The sequence below is a fragment of the Pleurodeles waltl genome, chromosome 5 (assembly GCF_031143425.1).
Source record: "Pleurodeles waltl isolate 20211129_DDA chromosome 5, aPleWal1.hap1.20221129, whole genome shotgun sequence".
Classification (NCBI taxonomy): Eukaryota; Metazoa; Chordata; class Amphibia; order Caudata; family Salamandridae; genus Pleurodeles; species Pleurodeles waltl.
Window position 1 is genome coordinate 1,374,153,281 of NC_090444.1, and position 18,600 is coordinate 1,374,171,880.

Consider the following 18,600-nt stretch of genomic DNA (forward strand, 5'->3'; position numbering starts at 1 on the left):
CCAATCATAGTGTGTCTTCTCATTTACAGGGGTAAGGATCTCCTGCTACAAGTGTTCCGAGCAAAGGGTCCTTGGATGTACAACGGCAATACAATTGCATTCTACACTGTTGAGGTTCAAAGGTACTGCAATACATTTGAGGCTGTCAGGGTACAGCTACTCACCTTGGGGCTCAAATATGTGCTACCTTTTCCTGCCAAATTGCGAGTTGTAGACGTGGATGTGACACACTTCTTCACCACTCCGAGGAGATATGAGAGTGGTTACCACGCTGGGAGCATCAGGAGAAGATCAGTTACAATGGACCATGGCAAATCCCAGGCGTGGATGCTGCCGTCGCGACCCTGCTCTCGCCCCTCTAAAGAACAGGCCACGAGGGAAAGGGCACAGGTGGTGGCGGAATTTTATTTCCACAGCGCTGACAGATTTTGAGCCCTTGCTCCCGATGACAACAATGACTCGCTATCTGGAGTCCTTGGCTCTGCATTCTCTGAGAAAGAATGCACAACTGGATTGGTAAGATCGCTCTGAGCAGAGGCTGCGGCTGCATAGCCTGTGGGTCTTAGAGGTTCAAACACTGAGGTTGACTGCAGCTTGTGGGAGATGTGACTGGAGAACTATAGAGGCCACTGGTTTTCTTAGTGGGTCCCCCCTGGTACTGATACCCAGTTTATGGGCCCAGGGGCACAGCAACAGAGTTCGGACTCTAGTTTGAACACATACCTCTTGACCGAGCCCTACAAAGATTTCCGTAATGGCTGTATTATTTTATGTGCAAGTTTTGAGCACACAGTCCTCTAGCAGGAGCATTGTGGCATGATGTTCATTAACATCGAAACAAGGGGTGAGGGAGTTATTGTTTTGCTATTATGTTTATGTTTGTTGTTGTGGCCGAGCATAATATCACCAGAGAATCATTGTGTGGGAAGGGTGGATGGGTGGTGTGGCACACCTTGGGTGAAGAGGCCCAGACAATCCAAATAATACTATGGCAACGACCTACTATGTTTTAACCTGGAACGTTAGGGGCATGGCGACCCCGATGAGGCGATGAGATTTATGCCTATCTGTGTCGTAGACTCATTCATATTGCGTGTATGCAAGAGACACATTTGGTTGCTTCAGAACTGGGAAAAGTCACCAGGTGATGGAGCGGACAGGTTTTTGATACTAGTTATTTGGCCTACGCCCAGGGGGGGTCATGATATTTATCGCACCCAGAGTGCCGTATGTACAAACCAGGAATACAATAGACCCTGAGGGCCGATAGACACTGCTGTAGGTGACTTTAGGTGGTAGATCACTATTGAATAAAGCAATATTTGCACCCAACAAGCTCTAGGCGGAGTTTCTCCGCTAGCTGTCACTGGCCTTGCTCCTGGATCCCTTGACACCGACCATTTGTTGGGGGAGATTATAATTGTGAGTATGACTCATGCAGATACCAGTCTGTACCCCCAGTCCCGGGTACCATGGGGCTTCAAGCAGCAAAACATTTTAGAGCGTTCATAAAGGATACATAGTTGTTAGATGTCTGGCGGTTGGGACACCCCAAGGAGGCGGAACATTCTTATTATGCCCCAGGTCACCAAGTTCATTCGAGGCTTGGTTATCTCTTATGCAGCATAGACTTCTGGCCCTTGGTGGCAAGTTCTCAGTACATGGGCAGAGCTTGCTCTGACCACAGCCCCCGCAAGATTACCTTCCAATGGGGCATTGACAGGCAACCAAATCCAACTTGGGGACTACGTCTAGAGGCCTTATAGGACCCGACCAATAGGGACGCAGTCGGCACCCACCCATGGCAGTACGTAGCTGAAAATGCATGCTGCATGGAAACCAAGGGTTTGTAATGGGAAGCAATGAAAATGGTAATGCGGGGACGTTGTATCAAGACCACACAGGGTAGCACATGCTGTTTTTCCGTAGCATAAAGGAGCTTGAGACAAAGCTTTCTCTGAAAAAGAGGTGGTAAAAGTGCCAGCAGCTCAGATACATTTGGTAGAACGCAGAAAAGAATACAGAGAGGAGGTGCGTTACCTCAGTGACATAGATTACTGGGCCTCTCGTGCAACTTCATGGGGACGGTGATAAACTGCGAAACACTCTGACTTGACTACTGCACACTGTGCAGCTCAGGACCCTGGTTCGTGCAATTCGTACTCCTGCGGGTGATATTGTCAACACGCAGGCTTACATAAAGTGTTTGCCCAATTGTGGGAAACTTGCACTTGTTGCAGTTAACCCCTCTCCCCCCACACACGTTTTGCCTGATATTGATGCTGACTTGACAGAGTATGCTGGGATCCTGCTAACCAGGCCCCAGCACCAGTGTTCTTTCCCTCCAAAAAGTACCATTGTTTCCACAATTGGCACATTTCTGGCACACAGATAAGTGGTACCATGGGCCATGTGACCAGGGAAGGTCCCTAATGGCTGCTGGATGTTATGCCACCCTAAGGGACCCCTCTCCAAACACACGCACACTGCCATTGCAGATTGTGTGTGTTGGTGGGGAGAAAAAGGCAAAGTCGACATGGCATCCCCCTCAGGATGCCATGCCCACAAAATACTGCCGATGGCATAGGTAGGTCACCCCTCTAGCAGGCCTTACAACCTAAGGCGGGGTGCACTATACCACAGCTGCATGAGCAATATGCCCCTACAGTGTCTAAGTCCATTCTTAGACATTGTAAGTGCAGTGTGGCCATATTAAGTATATGGTCTGGGAGTTTGTCATTTCAAACTCCACAGCTCCATAATGGCTTCACTGAATACAGGGAAGTTTAGTATCAAACTTCTCAGCACAGTAAACCCCCACAGATGGCAGTGTGGAATTTATTAAACAATGCACACACAGAGCATCTTAGAGATGTCCCCTGTATTTTACCCAACCTCTAGTGCAGGACTGACTGGTTTGTGCAAGCCTGCCACTAGCAGACACATTTCTGAACCCATAATGTGAAGGTGTTTGTGCTCTCCGATGCCAGAAACAAAGCCTCCTCTGGGTGGAGGGAGGTGCTGCAGGAACTGCAACATCTGGTTTGAGCCTCAAAGGCTCAGGCCTCGTGTTAGTGCCCCAGGGCACTCCAGCTAGTGGAGATGCCCACCCGCATGGACAAAGCCCCACTTTTGGTGGCAAGTTCGGTGGGAAACTTGAGAAAAACAAGGTGGAGTGACCACTTCAGCAGGGACCACCCCTAAGGTGACCAGAGGTGAAGTGCCCCCCTCCCTGCAGAATCCTCCATCTTGGTTTGAAGGACAGGAACCATTAGGGATGGAAATGTGCCCCCTCTCCAAAGGGAGTGGACACAAGGAGGGTGTAGCCACCCTCAAGGACAGTAGCCATTGGCTACTGCCCTCTGACTCCTGTAACACCCCTAAATCTTGTATTTAAGGGCTTTCCTGAACCGAGCTCAGCAGATTCCTGACGACCTATCGAGAAGGACTGCTAAGCTGAAACCCCAAGCAGAGAAAAGACAGCTGATTTTGCCCCAGCCCTACCGGCTTGTCTCCTGCTTCAAAGAACCTGCAAAAGAACATTGATGCATCCAGCGCACCAGCGACCTCTGCCAAGCTCCAGAGGACTGCTTTGCACCCAAAAGGACCAAGAACCCCTGTAGACAGCAGCCCTGTCTGAGAAGAAACCAACAACTAAGGACTCCCATCTCACTCTGAATACGTGAGTCCTAACCACTCTACACCCAATGCCCATGGCCCATGTCCAGGTGGTCCATCCAGCTAGAAACGATTCCCAGGTGATTCCGAGCAAGTGCCCACCCTGGCTTGACCTCTCCACCCCTCCACTACGATGCCTCGCAGAGGGAATCCCGAGGACCCCCTTGACCGCAAAAGCTCCGGACGAAGATATTTGACGCCATAGGACCTACTGCACCCTTTGCCCCCAGGCCTTGGAGAAAACGACACTTGGTACATCCGCATTCAGCAGGTGGCCCTCCTCCCTGTCCACCCGGTGGTGTGCCAGAGACACCCCCTGGACCTTGCCTGCAGCCTCTGAGTGACCCCTGGGGTCTCCTCATTGGCCAGCATTCGAACCCCGATGTCCTGTTTACACCCTGCCGCCCTTGTGCCGCTGGGGGGGGGGGGGGGTGTGTGGTGCCAGTTTTGGCCCCTCTAGTGCGACTCTAACCCCCCCCATGGTCTGCCCTCCGAGTCGTTGGTACTTACCTGCAGGCAGACCTGATTCAGAGTATCCCCTGTCTCTATAGGGGCCCAAGTTAAATGTACTCAACTTTGACCTTCGCACCCGGCTGGCCCAGTGTTGCTGGTGGTTGGTGTTTGGAGTTAAGTGGAACCCCAAAAGGTGGACTTCCTAACACCTGGAGACTGAAACTGTAAGTGTTGTACTTACCTGTAAATCGAACTAACACCCCCCCCCCCTGAAAAATAGAGTTCGATGGCATCTGTCGCTGTAGATACACATGGTCTGCATAGCTCGCCATCTGGTGTTGGGTCGGAGTGTTACAAGTTGTTTTTCTTCGAAGAAGTGTTTTCGAGTCACTGTACCGAGTGGCTCCTCCTTCTGTGCTCATTGCGCATGGGCGTCGACTCCATCTTCGATTGTTTTCTTTCCACCATCGGGTTCGGACGTGTTCCTGTCGCTCCGAGTTTCGGAACGGAAAGATAGCTGAAAACGGAAGATTTTCGACGGTATCGTTGCGATCCGGTTCGAGATAAACACATACGACGACGCATTGAACATCGAAGCGCTTCGGTGCCCTTCGGGGTAGATTTCGGCACACCGTCGGGGCCTAGTCGGCCCGACCGCGTGGAGAACAACGCCGATGGAACGGACCCCGTTTCGATTCTGCCCTGAATGCCACAACAAATATCCCTATACGGACCAACACTCGGTCTGTAACCTGTGCCTGTCACCCGAGCACAGCAAAGAATCCTGTGAGGCCTGTCGGGCGTTCCGGTCCCGAAAAACTCTGCGCGACCGTCGAGCGAGAAGACTGCAGATGGCGTCCACGCCAAAGGAGCATCGACAGTTCGAGACAGAAGAGGAACAGGAGGAATCCTTTTCCATCCAGGATTCAGACTCCGACGAACTCGACAATACAAAAACTGTGAGTAAGACGTCGAGATCAGAAATTAAAATAGGCAAAAAGGCCCAGGGGACGCCACTGCCAACCGGCCATGGCTCAACCCAAATTCACGGTGACCAACAATCGGCACCGAAAAAGGCCCATTCAGTGTCGAGATCGTCCGACTCCGGTCGAGACACCGGCACGCAGCCTCCTCGGGACCGAGAGAGTGCTAAAGAGAAGCATCGACACCGAGAGTTCGGTGTCGACACGGATCGACGCCGAGACAGTGGCGCCGAAGACCATAGAGGCCAAGATTTTTCGGCACAAAAGAAAAGGAAGGTTACCTCGGAGCCGAAAAAACAAACAACAGGGTTTTCGGAGCCGAAAAAAGCACCAACAGACCCAGTTTCAGGCTCCTATACTGAAGAACTTTCTATGTCTTCACAAATGAAAAGACACAGATTCGAACAAGAACTGCAATCCACTGAAGTGGATCACACGCAAAAGCGTATTTTTATTCAGCAGGGGACAGGGAAAATCAGTACCCTTCCACCTGTCAAAAGAAACAGAACACTTCAGTTTGTAGCACGAGAGGCTCCTCAGCAACAAACAGCAAAGACGGTAACACCTCCTCCCTCGCCTCCACATGTAACTCCGGCTTCGCCAACTTACACCCCGTCACATTCGCCAGCTCACACCGCCATGAGCCACGACGACCAAGATCAAGACGCGTGGGACTTGTACGATGCACCAGTGTCTGATAACAGCCCAGACACATACCCAACTAGGCCATCACCACCTGAGGACAGCACAGCCTATTCACAAGTGGTGGCTAGAGCAGCTCAGTTCCATAATGTGGAACTACACTCTGAACAAGTAGAGGATGACTTTTTATTTAACACCCTCTCCTCCACCCACAGCTCCTACCAAAGCCTGCCTATGCTCCCAGGCATGCTACGCCATGCAAAGGAGATCTTCAAGGAGCCAGTTAAAAGTAGGGCAGTAATGCCTAGAGTGGACAAAAAGTATAAGGCGCCTCCTACGGACCATGTATTCATCACCTCTCAGCTGCCACCAGATTCTGTGGTGGTAGGGGCTGCCAGAAAACGGGCAAATTCACACACTTCTGGGGATGCACCTCCCCCAGATAAAGAAAGCAGAAAGTTCGATGCAGCCGGGAAGAGGGTTGCTGTCCAGGCAGCAAACCAGTGGCGCATCGCAAACTCACAAGCGCTGCTAGCGCGATACGACAGAGCCCACTGGGATGAGATGCAGCATCTCATTGAACATCTCCCAAAAGATCTACAAAAGAGAGCAAAACAGGTTGTTGAAGAGGGTCAAAACATTTCCAACAATCAAATATGCTCCTCTATGGATGCAGCAGACACAGCCGCAAGGACCATTAATACGTCGGTTACCATCCGTAGGCACGCATGGCTCAGAACGTCTGGATTCAAGCCAGAAATTCAGCAGGCAGTACTTAACATGCCAGTAAACGAAAAACTTCTGTTCGGTCCGGAGGTCGACACAGCCATAGAAAAGCTCAAAAAGGACACTGACACTGCCAAGGCCATGGGCGCACTCTACTCCCCGCAGAGCAGAGGATCTTATACCAACTTCCGCAAAACACCTTTTAGAGGAGGGTTTCGGGGTCAAGCCACACAAGCCAGTACCTCACAGTCCGCACCGTCCACCTACCAGGGACAGTACAGGGGAGGCTTTCGGGGCCAGTATAGAGGAGGGCAATTCCCTAGGAATAGAGGAAGATTTCAAAGCCCCAAAACCACTACCAACAAGCAGTGACTCACACGTCACTCACCCCCCCCCACACAACACCAGTGGGGGGAAGGATAGGTCAATATTACGAAGCATGGGAGGAAATAACTACAGACACATGGGTCCTAGCAATTATCCAACATGGTTATTGCATAGAATTCCTGCAATTCCCTCCAGACATACCACCAAAATCAAAAAATTTATCAAAACACCATTCACAGCTTCTAGAGATAGAAGTTCAAGCACTACTGCAAAAAAATGCAATAGAATTAGTACCAAGCACACAAATAAACACAGGAGTTTATTCACTGTACTTCTTGATACCAAAAAAGGACAAAACACTGAGACCAATTCTAGACCTCAGAGTAGTAAACACATTCATCAAATCAGACCACTTTCACATGGTCACACTACAAGAAGTGTTACCATTGCTCAAAAAACACAACTACATGACAACCCTAGACCTCAAGGACGCATATTTCCATATACCAATACATCAATCTCACAGAAAATATCTAAGGTTTGTATTCAAAGGAATACATTACCAATTCAAAGTATTGCCTTTCGGTTTAACAACCGCTCCAAGGGTATTCACAAAATGCCTAGCAGTAGTCGCTGCACACATCAGAAGGCAGCAAATACATGTATTCCCGTATCTAGACGACTGGCTAATCAAAACCAGTTCGCTCACACAATGCTCAAACCACACAAATCAAGTCATACAAACCCTCTACAAACTAGGGTTCACTGTCAACTTTGCAAAATCCAACATTCAGCCAAGCAAAGTACAGCAATATCTAGGAGCCATAATAGACACGACGAAAGGAGTAGCAACGCCAACTCCACAAAGAATTCACAATTTCAACAGTCATTCAACACATGTCTCCAAATCAAACCATACAAGCAAGAACAATACTACAGCTCCTAGGCATGATGTCCTCATGCATAGCCATTGTCCCAAACGCAAGACTGCACATGAGGCCCTTACAACAGTGCCTAGCCTCACAGTGGTCTCAAGCACAGGGTCACCTTCTAGATCTGGTGTTAATAGACCGCCAAACTTACCTCTCGCTTCTATGGTGGAACAGTATAAATTTAAACAAAGGGCGGCCTTTCCAAGACCCAGTGCCACAGTACGTAATAACAACAGATGCTTCCATGACAGGGTGGGGAGCACATCTCAATCAACACAACATAAGAGGACAATGGAACATACATCAAACGAAACTGCATATAAATCATCTAGAATTATTAGCAGTTTTTCAAGCACTAAAAGCTTTCCAACCAATCATAACCCACAAATACATCCTTGTCAAAACAGACAACATGACAATGATGTATTATCTAAACAAACAAGGAGGAACACATTCAACGCAGTTAAGCTTATTAGCTCAAAACATATGGAAGTGTGCAATCCACCATCAAATTCGCCTAATAGCACAGTTTATTCCAGGGATCCAGAATCGACTGGCAGACAATCTCTCTCGAGATCACCAGCAAGTCCACGAATGGGAAATCCACCCACAAATTCTGAACACCTACTTCACACTCTGGGGAACACCTCAAATAGACTTATTTGCAACAAAAGAGAACGCAAAATGCCAAAACTTCGCGTCCAGATACCCACACAAGCAATCCCAAGGCAATGCCCTATGGATGAACTGGTCAGGAATATTTGCTTACGCTTTTCCTCCTCTCCCTCTCCTCCTGTATCTAGTAAACAAATTGAGTCAAAACAAACTCAAACTCATTTTAATAGCACCAACGTGGGCAAGACAACCCTGGTACACAACACTGCTAGATCTTTCTGTAGTACCCCACATCAAACTGCCGAACAAACCAGATCTGTTAACGCAACACAACCAACAGATCAGACACCCAGATCCAGCATCGCTGAATCTAGCAATCTGGCTCCTGAAATCCTAGAATTCGGACACTTACAACTTAGCCAAGAGTGTATGGAAGTCATAAAGCAGGCCAGAAGGCCATCCACTAGACACTGCTACGCAAGTAAGTGGAAAAGATTTGTTTGTTACTGCCATCATAATCAGATACAACCACTAGACGCAACTCCAAAACATATAGTAAATTACTTGCTCCATTTACAAAAAGCAAAGCTAGCCTTCTCTTCTATTAAAATACACCTTGCAGCAATATCTGCATACCTGCAGACTACCTATTCAACTTCCTTGTATAGGATACCAGTCATCAAAGCATTCATAGAAGGTCTTAAAAGAATTATACCACCAAGAACACCACCTGTTCCTTCATGGAACCTAAACGTGGTCCTAACAAGACTCATGGGCCCACCTTTCGAACCCATGCACTCTTGCGGAATACAATTCCTAACCTGGAAAGTTGCCTTTCTCATCGCCATTACATCTCTGAGAAGAGTAAGTGAAATTCAAGCGTTCACAACACAGGAACCTTTTATACAAATACATAAAAATAAGGTCGTCCTACGACCTAATCCAAAATTTTTACCAAAAGTTATTTCACCGTTCCATCTAAATCAAACGGTAGAACTACCAGTTTTTTTCCCACAGCCAGATTCTGTGGCTGAAAGAGCACTACATACATTAGATGTCAAAAGAGCATTAATGTACTACATTGACAGAACAAAGAACATCAGAAAGACTAAACAGCTATTTATTGCATTCCAAAAACCTCATGCAGGTAACCCAATATCAAAACAAGGTATAGCCAGATGGATTGTTAAATGCATCCAAATCTGCTACCTTAAAGCAAAAAGACAACTGCCCATTACTCCCAGGGCACATTCAACAAGGAAAAAAGGTGCTTCAATGGCCTTTTTAGGAAACATCCCAATGCATGAAATATGTAAGGCAGCCACATGGTCTACGCCTCACACATTCACCAAACACTACTGTATAGATGTGCTATCCGCACAACAAGCTGCAGTAGGTCAAGCTGTATTAAGAACTCTATTTCAGACAACTTCTACTCCTACAGGCTAAACCACCGCTTATGGGGAAATAACTGCTTACTAGTCTATGCAGACCATGTGTATCTACAGCGACAGATGCCATCGAACTGAAAATGCCACTTACCCAGTGTACATCTGTTCGTGGCATCAGTTGCTGAGATTCACATGGGCCCACCCACCTCCCCGGAAGCCTGTAGCAGTTCAGAAGTTACCTTCAATTTTGTACATTTGTATATATATTATTTAAACCTTTAATAGGTACATACTTACACATTTCATTGCGCGGGCACTATTACTATAGTACAACTCCTACCTCACCCTCTGCGGGGAAAACAATCGAAGATGGAGTCGACGCCCATGCGCAATGAGCACAGAAGGAGGAGCCACTCGGTACAGTGACTCGAAAACACTTCTTCGAAGAAAAACAACTTGTAACACTCCGACCCAACACCAGATGGCGAGCTATGCAGACCATGTGAATCTCAGCGACTGATGCCACGAACAGATGTACACTGGGTAAGTGACATTTTCATTATTGCCAATAATTCAAAAACTGTATAACTTAACGATTTCAAACAAAGTACTGTAAAAACATGTGTGAAATACGAATCTATTGAAGTACTTAATTGAATCTTGAGGTTCTAAAAATAAATTCAGAAAATATACTTTTGCTATATAAAAAACATTGGTCTGGAGTTAAGTCATTGAGTGTGTGCTTCTTCTATTGTCTGTGTGTGTACAACAAATGCTTTGCACTACCCTCTGATAGACTAACTGCTCGACCACACTACTTCAAAAGAGAGCATTAGTGTTCTCTAGTTTAGCCTCTGTTAACCCTCTGGGGAACCCCTGGACTCTGTGCACACTGTATCTCATGTTGATACAGTATATACAGAACCAGCTTTCTACACCAATACGAGGCTCTCTATTCACCCCCTCCAGACCGGCTCCTGGATCGGATGAAGGAGTACATTCGGAGTGTCAGACTCAGTGACTCCCCTGCAGTTCCAGGAGCTCTGTCATCCCTTACAACTTGAGGAGGTGCAGCTGGTGATCTGTCAGATGGCCTGTAATGGATTCCCAGTGGAATTTTATGCCACATATGAAGCACCCCTGACTCCTAAACTGCTGCAGGTGTATCAAGAGGCCCACAAAAGGGGAATACTGCCTGAATTCCTGCAGGAGGCCCTCATCGTAGTGCTACGCAAGCCAGGACGGGACTCCCTAGAAGGTAAGCTCTTATCGCCCTTTATCAATGCTCAACATTGATTATAAAATATTGAGTAAGGTACTTGCTAAATGGTTACTTCCTCTGCTTCCGGGCCTGGTATACACTGATCAGTGTGGATTCATCGTCTGTAGGGAAACCTTACATAATACTAGACGCTTGTGCCACATTATGAGCACAGTTAGGGAGAATGGAGACCTACCGGTTGCGGTCTCCCTGGATTTTGAAAAAGCCTTTGACATTCTGGGGTGGCCTTTTCTACTACAGGTGCTGGAGGGTCAAGAGTCTGACTTTCTTAAGGTGGGTCAGATTGCTTTTACTGCACCTCTGGCCTGAGTCAGGACAGGATGTCAGAAATCCCGCCTGTTAGACATCAACAGGGGCACCCTCCGAGTCTGACTTCTATCACCTATAATTTTCACATTGTTTATGGAGCCACTTGCTGCAGTGTTGAGAGCAGGGGACACTGACAGGTGTATAGCGGTGGGACCGACCTGGCATACTATATCTCTATAGGCAGATGATGTGCTGATTTATCTACGGGACCATTAGCATGCGATGCAGTAGTTATTGTGCCTGCTTGATCTCTTTGGTAAGATATTGGGACTCCATGTGACTTGGGTTAAGTCCTGCATCTTCCCCCAGGTGTGGGAAGCTAGGGTATGGCCGATTCCCATGGTGTCATGTGACGTTCCGGTATCTGGGCCTCAACCTCTATCACAGGGATCGGGACCTCCTTTACCGTAATCATAAGAGGGTCCTGACTTAATCACGCTAGTCTATAGACTTCTAGTCACGCTTGTCTCTCTTTGCCAGGAGCCGGGCCTTGATAGCCAAGATGATCCTGCTTCCGCGATTTTTATACATCGTTTCGGCCATCCCAGTGGTCCTGACCAGAACATTCTTTTATGACCTTTTGCTCGTAAGAGGGGGGTCTGGGTGTCCCTGACCTTGAACTTTACTTTGCATCCGCACAGCTACAGTGTGCTGGTTGGTGGTTTACCCAATGGGTGGGAGTGGGGCCATCAGGGTGCAATAGAACGGAGGGGTTATCCTGGACTGGCTGCTGTAACAAGGTGGCCCGTCCAAAGACCTTGGGCTCCTTGGCAGGCACCACCAAGCTCTTTTGGAACAGATACGTGCAGCCCAGATGAGGGATACCACCATACGTGCCACAGCTGCAGTTATGAAGTATGCCTGACAATAGAGCCATAGGGATTGCTCATTACCCCACCCCTTGGCAGTACGTGGCTGTCTTCACAGTGGGTGACCTATCATAGGATGGCACCATACACTTCTTTCAAAACCTGCAGGAAGCATACGTATTAAGTACTGGATCTTTTCTGGGTTATAACACATTTCTCTTAGGGATCAGAAATACTTGAAAGGTGACATAAGAGGAACCAACCATGCAACATGGCCTTCAATGTGTTTTGACACATGGTCTGACAAGAAAGGCAATCACCCTGCTGTAAATTGCCCTGTAGAAAGCCAATACAGGGCGTGCCATGCCTAGTAGACGCAGATGAAAGGAATGCTTGGGGACTGCACTGACACCTATGCAGTGGGAAATGACTGTCTAAGAGGAGAACACTTATCCAGTTCACCCAGTTGTATTACTTGCATCATAAATACCTTACACCACACAGACTGTACAGGATGTTCCCAGCGATGCCCTCAGTGTCCTATTCTAGTCACCCGATGCAACTTTCTTACATATGGTATGGAAATGCACTGCACTGGCACGGGAATGGGAGCGAATTATGGATCATATCTCAGATGTGGTTGATGTGCAGTTGCAACCAGATCCCTTGTTTTGCCTACTGGGGGTTTCTAAGTGGGAGAAACGGACCAAAGACTATCTGAAATTCGAAGACCTTGTCATGGCCCTCTATAGACTTCTTGTTGCAATGTCCTGGAAGGCTGATCAGTCCCCCCCCCCCCCAAACCGATTGTTGGATGTGGATGGTATGTAAATGGGGGTCTTTGTCACGTGACTCAACACACAGGAACGGTGGTGACGGTTACACTGTGGTATGTACCTCAGGCCTCGAAAAAACATTAAAATGTTACTACACCTACAAGTCCAGTAACTTGATTAATCTTCTCAACCTAACTGTAATGTACTTGACCCATAAATGGATCTCAAATTGTGTGATCCTGTCACCTTTCTCTTCATTCTCAAATATGATTGCACCTTCAAATATGTGAGCTCAGTATTTCCTCAGTACAAAAAAAACTATTTTGTTTGATTCAAACACTAAAGTTTGTTGCATGTATCCCAAGAATCTAGCCCACATATAGGGGACACGTGACCGACGACTTGCTTTTAGTTTACTAATAGCATTGTCATTAGGGCAAGAGTGTTTGTCAGTTTGTTTAAATATTCACTTCAAAAAAATATATTATTAATCCATGACGTGGTAGCATACTGTCCTCTACACACAGTAAATTTCCAAGAAATGTCCAAAAACCTTTCCACTAACTTGCAATTTTCCTGATAAAACTGTATTGTATTTTATGTATATGTAGTGTATTAACAATCTGAAAATTGAGTTTCAGAAGACATACCCTTAGCACATCAGCACGTAAAGTATTGTGATATTTCTTTCTATTGAAATATTTTTTTCATTACACAGAAATACAGAAAATGACCTTTCACAACTAATACATATTTTGAAATGTTTGTACAGTTGACTTAGTCATTTAAATGTTGTGTGTTTGGAAACACCTTACACACTGAAGCCTTTTATTTCACACTCTAAACAGCAGGTCAGATAGTTCACCTTACAAAATCCTGAAACTCTGCAGTCAGTCAGAAGGAAAATTAATTGTAAGACGATCTGACTTTTGATCTTTGTGAACACAGAGCAAATGTGACATACAACAACAAGATTTAAAGGCATCTTTTATTGCCCCTCCGCTTTCTGACTAAACATAACACCTGTTCTTTGTCAACTCGCTGGAAGAAGTAAGTCCTAAAAATATCTTGACCTGATCAAGAATGACTCGCCATAGTGAGTGGTTGAGTAGATTTTTCGAGACCTGTACATGTTCTCCGCCCGGATCTTTAGTCGGTCACTGACCATGGAAAGCCGGCTCTCCCGTTATCCCTTCCTGTCTCACACACCTCCATATGCGTGCATTCACTTTCCAGCATGATTGAGAGAGATGCATATTACACGGTGCCGGGCTCGCTCTCGCCATAGGGGTAATGTTTCATTTACTGCAATGTTAACTCTTTCTACTCCTATGTGAGTGAAAGTAAGGCCCGAACAGCTGTTAGTAACATAGGAAATGTCTGTATATTTGCTTGTTATTTAGTTTGCTTCTATGTATGGCTCGGCATAGACATAAGCCAAGAACCAGTAACATATGTACATTGTCAATAAACCTTTTTTGGTTCTACATTGTGCAGTGCTAATGATGTTATTGCCAGTTTGAGAATTCTCAAGCACACATGAATGTTACTTAACAGCAATGCCAGTAAAGAAAGATTTACCAAAGATTCCTACTTACATCAAGAAATTTACTGCTCTGGCACTTCTGTTAGCCAAAGGGCAGGTGACCTGTCAATGCTGTTATGATCAGTGTACTGTGCCACAAGCAGTGGGTGCAGGCCGTTGCCTTTTGAAACAAATAGCTTGACATATATGCTGAAGATTTGCCACAGACTTCTACCCCAGTTCTTCCCCACCCCTGGCCCCCCCGGGATATCTTGCGTGTCATGGGGACATATTGTTTATTATGGATACCTCTTAGTGCATCTACTTAATTGTGTATGAGAACTTCCCTTTTCTTCCTGATATACATGAGACAAGGACCTTTACGTCAATGTCATTATCTACAGTCAATATGTGAAGGCTAGTGTAGCAGTGTGTTGTAATAGTTTGTTGTATGTCCTTTCTTAGCGATACTGTGATTTAAACATCATACAAGTGTGATGCATACAAATCTTGTGCAATGTATCACTAATAACACTCTTTTACTTGACTATATTGCACCAATGTTATAATGTAAATTTGACTGATCAGATTCTATCATTAGGCTGCAGTGGACCTAGTTTCACACCCAGGATGCCTGTGAAGAGTTTTATATGAAAGTTTGTCAAAGAGAGTGGTCTGTAAGTTGAACATAACAAAGGGAATATACCTGGTTTAAGGAGCACATTTATTGCCACCTCCTTCAAAAAATGTGTGACTTCACCTATGGCACCGAGTTTGTTCAAAAGTCTGACTTGAGTTGGCGGTAGTTTACTAAAATACAATTTGTAAAATATAGTTGGTTATTCATCTGGGCCCTGTGCCTTTCCCAGTTTGAGCTTGCTAATTGCATTAAAACTTTCTTATTGAATTATAGGCTTGTGAAACGTAACTGCCCACGTGCTTTATATTGTTGACGGAAGATGAGAACTGAGTTAGAATCTGACCTCTGGCATCAATACCGACTCTCTTGTGTAAAGTGTGTATTAGAAGTCCCCAAAAGAGGTAGCAGTAGCCCTATTCTTGTTGTCAATCCCTCTCCCATTACCCCCGATACCCCTGGTCCACCTGGCCGCTATGGTAGTCTTTACTCTGCCTACAGCAGGGGTCTTCAAACTGGGGGGCATACAAGTGATCCCAAGGGGGGTGCCAGGCTCTGACCGATAGAACTTTACAGATAATAGTGCTTTGCTTTAAGCAGAAAAATGTTTATTGGATTTTTAAAAAGGTAACAGAACTTCACTGCAATGTTTAAATAAGTCTAGAAATATTTAAACATTGCCAGCTTAATAGAATAATTATGAGAAATTCTGAAGGGGGTGCTGATGATTTATTTTACCCGCCTGGGGGGGGGGGCACACCATTAAAAAGTTTGAAAACTACTGGTCTACAGTAATCCTTACTTTCAACTGAGTGGCTGAGAGCTTGTCGGCCTTATTAGTGGGAGAGGAGTGTTTGTGCTTTAGTTCATATTCAAACATATCCAACTTTGTAAAAATCAAGAGCTCTCAATTGTGCGCATAGTAAGAGGATTTTCCACCAGTGTTTAGTTGAAGCGGTTCATTGATTCTATTTCTCCAAGTCATTGAGCTGTAATTACAATGCCTCCTTGGCCTCCTTCGTAGTTCTTCTGTTACAAAACTGCAGAATTGAGTGCACCGTTTAGGACTGCTGTGAGAGCATCCCGCAGTGTAGACAACACCAAAACTGGTATTGCTTTTCGACATATAATTGGAGATTATATTCTGAATTTACTCATGTACTATAGGGGCGTGCAATTGGAATTCATTAGGCCTCCAGAACCTGCCCAGCCGAATAGAGATGTTCAATGTCTGCTACATTGGTTTGTGATCTGACAAGGAAATGAGTTATATGTCAGTGTCTCCGATATAAGCCAATAACCCTTCACCTACTAGGAAATGATCAGAGCTGGGTGCAAGATTTATGGGCATGCAACAAATAGGTTCCCCCTCTCACCCATGGAGCTCTTTCTTTGAGTCCATTATCCTCACCACTCTCATCCACTCCTTAAACCTTATCTCTGCTAAGAGCCATCCCATAACTAACTTGAGGTCCCCTCTGTTATCACTTCATCTGTGATTTCAAAACCTGTCTGAATGGATGATTTAAGGAATTTTCCTGATTAGTGTTGGGTGCATGTATGAGGACTGTAGGCAGTATTTTTCTTCTTTTGTCTGCAGTTCCCTTCTTTATGGAGTTGCTAAAAGCACAGCTACACAATACTGCTACACCTGGTGCCTGCCTAGTGTGTGAGGCGAATTTAAGGAGAATATAGGCTTTAATCTGTGCTAATCGTTCTTTAAAAGGATGTATCTCTTGGAGCCACACGTCCTCATTCTTCATTTTAGTCGGTTAAACATAGCATTCCTCTTGGAGAGTTCAGACCCTTCACTTTAAAACTATCTTCAGCAGGACACAGTCGAGTCTCCTGTTGTAACAGTTCCCATTAGGGGTAGAAGTGCTTTGAAATACCTTTTACCAGGACAACTCCATGCAGGGTTCCTTGTTCTTTGTCTATGTTCAAATTCCCTAATCCCTTTTCTTGTTGTCCCTGTAGAGGGCCTAAGGTTGTAGCAACCAACCCCTCTCGTGTGCAGACATGGCTGTTGTCACACCTCCCTTCCTTCCCTTTTAATAACCCACCTAAACCCTATAAGCCCACCTCTCGTGCTCCAGACTCCCCACATACCATGTAACCTCTAGTGTGAGGAAATTGCACCCGCTCATTCATCAACCCTGGGGTCATCTGGAGCCTGAAGTACCAGCAACTGCCTGCCCCCTTTCTAAGGCCAGCCTTTCCTGTAAGGAAGAAGAGCGTGGAGGGAGCAAGGTCGGGGTCGGAAGCCCTGCCAAGTGGACTCTGTGCGACTTTTGAGGGAAAAGCTGCTTCACCGATTGGGCCATTGCCCATGTGCCAGACAGTGTTGGGACCCTGCATTCCAGGAGAGGGCTGCAGTGAAATTATCTGTGTGGCATGCTGTGCTGATCAGGCTGGCGCCTGTGCGCAGGAGCGAGACGGTAACTATGTGTAACAGGAGGAGCCCCCCGCACCCCCCTGTTGTGAGCCAAACAAGTACCCTTGCAGAAAAGGCTGCAGAAAGCCTCCAGTCACTTCTGGTGCACGGCCACGAGTAAGAGAGACTGCATCTGCTGAGTGCAGCTGCCTGGGCCATGTTTGGGTGGCTTATCTGAACTCGGCTACAGCTGCTGTGAGCAGCAGCAAACAGGGCACATTCAGGAACTCCGAATGTTTCACACCTGCTGGTGCAGGTAAGATTGGTTTCAGGCCTGTTGGCCCTTGAGAAACTTGCTGGTAAATTAGCACGGTAGCACTGGAACACTATTGGCCTCAAGTTAGTCATAGTGGTCTCTTGAGACTCTTGACTACTAGTGGGGCATGTGCTGGCCTTTACTAATAGTGAATGGGAAATAACCTTGTTTGCTAAGACAAAGAGTGAGTAGGACAAGGAACCGCCAAAGAAACACTAGAGCCCTGACCTAAGGGGGGGGGACGGTGCAATTTGTCATATTTTTCCTTTGTGCTGATAGCCGTATAAACTAAAATACTTATCATTTTCCGTAAAACTATTTGATTTATTGCTGCTGCTGTGCACATTTGAGCTGTGAACCCATGTTCACTATCTTGTATTCACACCTACGAAGTAATGGACTTGAGTTATCAGGAGATGATTCTCAGCTGGTCCATTCCTGCCACTCTAAATCCAGTCCACCTAAATTGGTAAATGTTCCTGGCAATTCGTAATGAGATGAAGCAGGCTTGCATGTAGCCTTGAATATCAGAGTCCTCTGCACAGGACCATTATCTTATTTTATTACATCTCAAACTATTTTGAGGTCCCCATGTCTGAGTAGCTGATCTTTTAACTTATCTTCCAGTGTTAAGAGCTGTTTCCAATATGGTGCAGCTATTCGGTTCTGTCATCTAACGTCTTTTCTACATCATTGACTCCTGGGCCTAGTTTGTTGACATTGCTTAGTATTTCTTGAAGGTATTGTTTTCAGTCCCCTTATTGTGCCTACCTCATGTTTAATTTCCTTGAGAAATTGTTAAAGGAATTCTTGAAATGTGACTGT

General features: G+C 46.1%; 1 protein-coding gene across 2 annotated transcripts in view; it reads left to right on the plus strand.

Annotated features, from left to right (window-relative positions):
- The window catches only part of PHIP (pleckstrin homology domain interacting protein), a 1,338,206-nt gene that overhangs the window by 339,424 nt on the left and 980,182 nt on the right, over positions 1-18,600 (plus strand). The gene's annotated exons all lie outside the window — the stretch shown is intronic.